Source organism: Sprattus sprattus, assembly GCF_963457725.1.
Source record: "Sprattus sprattus genome assembly, chromosome: 5".
NCBI classification, from domain to species: domain Eukaryota; kingdom Metazoa; phylum Chordata; class Actinopteri; order Clupeiformes; family Clupeidae; genus Sprattus; species Sprattus sprattus.
In genome coordinates this window covers 32,382,534-32,387,533 of record NC_137924.1, presented here as the reverse complement: position 1 = coordinate 32,387,533, position 5,000 = coordinate 32,382,534, and the positions used below count along the sequence as shown (strand labels likewise).

Genomic DNA, 5,000 nt, shown 5'->3' with positions numbered 1-5,000 from the left:
GTGTGTGTGTGTGTGTGTGTGTGTGTGTGTGTGTGTGTGTGTGTGTGTGTGTGTGTGTGTGTGTGTGTGTGTGTGTGTGTGTGTGTGTGTGTGTGTGTGTGTGTGTGTGTGTGTGTGTGTGTGTGTGTGTGTGTTTGTGAATAGATGAGAGCGAGCATTCCTGACTAATGGGAAGTATTATCGCAGTGAAGCAGCAGGGCTTGCAGTGAGGGGATAACAGTCCCAAACAAGGCCAGAGGATCAGGAAGAAGGGCAGCATGCTCACTGTGTGAAGGGGGTGGGAACAAGGACCACATGCAAAAACACAGCCCAAATGATGTCACAAAGGGTATACGTTATTGAGAAATAGAATCACAGTGAAATCACAATGGTCATTTGTTGTCGCAAGAGAGTCCCAGTGATGTCACAACGGACTTGCATTACTTTAGGGAATGATATTTATAGTGGTCATTCTAGAATGTTGTTACTGATTGTGACGTCATAAAGAAAGCCCAGCGGAAGGCCTTCCAGGTGGGCAGTATTCTGTCTTGTTTTTTTTATATCCAAAGAGGCTCAAAGGATATGACGCTCACACAATCAACAGGATTCAAACAACAAAGACATCGGCATCAAATGAATAAAAAGGGAAGTAATGGTCATCTCACTAAGGATTACCTTTCCTCACACCAAAAAAAGATCTCTCCATTTGGATTCCTGTTCCACTCCTTGAGCTCCAGCCTTCATTTAGTTCCTCCTCGCCCTGCAGCTCCTTCAGATGGAAAATATCCATCAGTGAATTTCCCTGCACATCATCTTCATTTCCTAATAAATTCTAGCGAGCTGTGGGAGCCGCACCTTAGCCAGTGTGCACCTCTCTAGCAGGGTCTCCCACACTCCCGCGGGGCGAGACGCTAAATCACTCTGCTCACAGATTCATGAGAATAATGAATCCTGCCCCGTAGGCTCCCAGGTAGAAAATGTCAGCCCGCTCCATGGATCCGCGTCCTGAAAGGGAATTAGAATGAGAGCCGAGTCTCCGGAGAGAGAGATATGAGGGCAAATGGACAAATACAGAACCGAGACGGAGACTGAGGCTTGAGTAGGAATTGCATAGACATTAGGAAACAACGGTAATTCATATTGAGTACGTCAAAGTGTAGGTTAAAGTGTCTTTTTGCGATGAGTATCGTTTATTTTAGAAACAAAATAGGATTGGTCAGAAAAAAGGATTGGTCATGCTTCACTATAAGAATTATAAGCTGATGTGGATTAGACAAGGACCCTGACCCAGGAGAAGACCCTGCTGTCCCTTGGTACAGAAGAGCAGATTGTCTCAGTTCAGGACTGTGCATTGAATGAGTCAAATTCAAACAGTGCAGTTGTTTTGCTTCCTTCTGGTAATTCAATTGGAGAGTTTGTAGGTCACTCTTGCGCCCTGACGTTGGTTGACATGACTGTGGTATTGGCCTGGGTTGATGCTGGAATCAAAGAAAGCTTTGAGCAAATGTGGGATTTAATCATTTGAATAATGGTGTTTACCTAAAGGAAATGTATGGGAGAAGTGGTTTGGGGCTCTCCAACCGAGGCCTCCTGTAGATGTTTTTGGCCCGGCAACCTCTATAAATCGGAGTGTTTTTTGTTCATTTCTGATGGAGAGAGGAGGCAGTAGTGTTTTGGATCATCCATATTTATAGCCTTTTAAATATCCTGCCTTGTTCCTGGGAACCTCGAATAGAGGAGGTGATTGTGATGTCATAAAGGAATGTAGAACCTTGAGTTCAGTTCTGTTCTAGGCAGTGTTCCATCTACCCCACAGTGCTGACACTACTTCCATACAAACCCCACAGCCCAGCGACCAAACTCCCCATGATATCCTTCCAGCTTTCTCTCTCTCTCTCTCTCTCGCTCTCTCTCTCTCTCTGTTGGGAGGCTCTATCTGCCTGCGTATCTGCCAAGGGTAGTGAGCAGATCTAAACTGAGCTGCGCTGATCTGTGCTGTCTCCCCTGCCCTGGTCTGGTGCTTATCTGGATGGAGGGATCATGGCTGGAACCCTAACCCCGTAAGGGGTCACATTCCTGTGGCTTCTGCGTGCTAATTGGCCAGCTGAGATGCGTGGTGTGACAGGTCACTGGGCACATCTGTCCAGCCGAGTCCAGCCTCTGTGCCTCCTGTTATTACTGCCCACTGGGCCAATGCAGGACACTTCCCTTCCCTCTGCTCAATAAACCCACACGCACACAAGCATACCTATAGGCACACATACACACACATAGTATAGTATACCTATAGGCACACACACAATCGACACACACACACACACACACACACACACACACACACACACACACACACACACACACCCACACACACACCAACCCTACTCATAACCCCTGGCTCCTCTAGGCTCCTGTCTCTGTTTAGACAGGATTACCTATCATTTCACACAGAACGCCAACTCATCCAGATTGTCACAGTCATGCACTGCATTGAACCATAAGTGTTATAAATCAGCTGTGTGTGTGTGTGTGTGTGTGTGTGTGTGTGTGTGTGTGTGTGTGTGTGTGTGTGTGTGTGTGTGTGTGTGTGTGTGTGTGTGTGTGTGTGTGTGTGTGTGTGTGTGTGTGTGTGTGTGTGTCGGTGTGTGTGTGTGTCGGTGTGTGTGTGTCGGTGTGTGTCGGTGTGTGTCGGTGTGTGTGGTGACTGTAGAGGTGTACATCTACTATTACCACCCCTTATTTCCACTGCTTGTTGGGAGCTGCTGTAACAACCTGCCAAAAAGCAGAACATTTCATTCTACAACAGAAAAACAAAGGAAAAATCAATTCCTTTAAGCTTACAGAAAACACTGACACACACTTAAGATGGACTTGGCTTGTTTTTCCTTTTTGTGGACACACACGCACATACACAAATGCACGCACGCAAACGCACACACACACACACACAAACGCACACGCGCACAAACACAAGCGCACACACGCAAACGCACACACACAAACCATCACAGAGGTGATCTGCACCTTGGTTATTAAGCAGTAATCATTTAAATGTCATTACTTCCTGGACAGCGGTGGGAAATGTCATCTGTTGTGAAATGTCTGACTGCTTGGGAAAACAAGCTGTGAGCACTTACACCAGAGAGTCATTACACACACACACACACACACACACACACACACATACACACACATTTAAATGTAATTCTTTTAATTTTAGTTTTTGGTTTATGCAAAACATGATGACAGTGGGGAATGCTTTTGTTCCTTATGGTATGCTTCTGGGTAACCTGTGTGAGTGAGTGTGTGTGTGTGTGTGTGTGTGTGTGTGTGTGTGTGTGTGTCTGTGTCTGTGTCTGTGTCTGTGTGTGTATGTGTCTGTTTGTGGGCGTGTGTGTATGTTTGGGTCTATATTGTAGTGTTTGTGTGGGTCTGAGAGAGAGAGATGAGTGTGGTTTATGGTTATTGGGATGCAACCAAGTGTCCCTGTGCCAATCATAGTTTTACATGGGTTCATTCCTTTCCATTTCATCCCATCAACCTACTGCTATAGACAGCTGGTGCCTCATCCCTCCCTCCCTCCCTCTCTCTCTTTCTCCCTTCTTCCCTCCATCTCTCTCTTCCTCTCTCTCTCTTTCTCCCTCCCTCTCACTCCTCATCCCTCTCTGTTCATCCCTCCCTCTCTCTTCCTTGCTCACTCTCACTCTCTGTTTTTATTTTTCTCTTTTCTCATCTCTTAGACTCATTCTGTCTCACACTCTCTGTCTGTCTTGCTCTCTTTCCCTCTGCACAGTCTATGCACACACAGACACACAGACACACACACACACACACACACACACACACACACACACACACACACACACTTTCTCATGAAAACAATTCTCGGCTCACACTTAACTGTGTGTCATGGTGTGTTCCACGTGTCTTCCACTTTAGTTAAATCTGTATGGCTAAGCTAAAGGGAGATCCAAACACACACACACACACACACACACACACACACACACACACACACACACACACACACACACACACACACACACACACACACACGCATTCACACACTCAAACTCACACACACACACACACACACACACACACACACGCATTCACACACTCAAACTCACACACACGCACTGCAAGTAAGTGAGCGGTTTAAGGTAAGGCGATATCAAAGGCATTCGGGGCAGTCAGCTTTAAAAAACGCCCACCTTTTTCCCTCTCTTCTTAAGAGAAATTTAGCCGTCTGTCCTTGAAAAGTGCTCAAGGTGGACCTCTGATAAGAAAGAAAAGAAAAGAGAGAGAGGGAGGAGAGGGGAGATGAGAGGAATAGAGAGAGAGAAGAGAGAGAGAGAGATCATTTCTATAAGCCCGTGCCACCCAGCGAGAGCCCCTGCCTGCTCACTCGCCCCCAAAACTTCCCACTTCTCCTTTAAAGGGGTAAAAAGTTCCCTCCACGGGGATTATGGGAACAAAGCAAGGTGGATTCCCAGGAAGAGGAAGAGGAATGAACCTCGACTCACCCCCCCCCCCCCCCCCCCCCTCACCCCCCTCACCCCCCTCACCCCCCCCACCATCCCCATCTAGAATGTCAGAACCCCTGGAAGTTAAAAAAGTGGAAGGGCACCACTTTGTGCAGTTATTTATTTATTTATTTATTTATTTGAGTTTATTTCTCACTTTATTCATGGGACTTAACGTAAGAACATAATCACATATGAAAAGACTCAGGTCATACCAGTGCGTGTGGTGCTGTGTGTGTATGTCTGTGTGATTGTGCGCATGTGTGTGTGTGTGTGCACGTGCATGCAAATGTGTGTTTGTATGCCCCCATTTGCAAAGGTCCACTTCCAAAGAGGAAACATTTTTATTTCAAAAAATAAAGAAGAAGAAAGAATTCTCACAGCAGGAACATCTGCCATTTTCTCTGTGCGAGGGGGGCGGGGGTCGGGGGGGGGTGCTGATTAAAGGGGAGTTGTGGGGGGGGGGTCCCGGCAGAGGTGTGGTACACGGTGGATGGG

The 5,000-nt window shown here is 46.8% G+C and overlaps 1 protein-coding gene across 1 annotated transcript in view; it reads left to right on the top strand.

The window, feature by feature from the left end:
• The window catches only part of pard3bb (par-3 family cell polarity regulator beta b), a gene marked incomplete at its 5' end in the record, with an annotated part of 350,920 nt that overhangs the window by 312,263 nt on the left and 33,657 nt on the right, over positions 1 to 5,000 (top strand). The window lies entirely within an intron of this gene.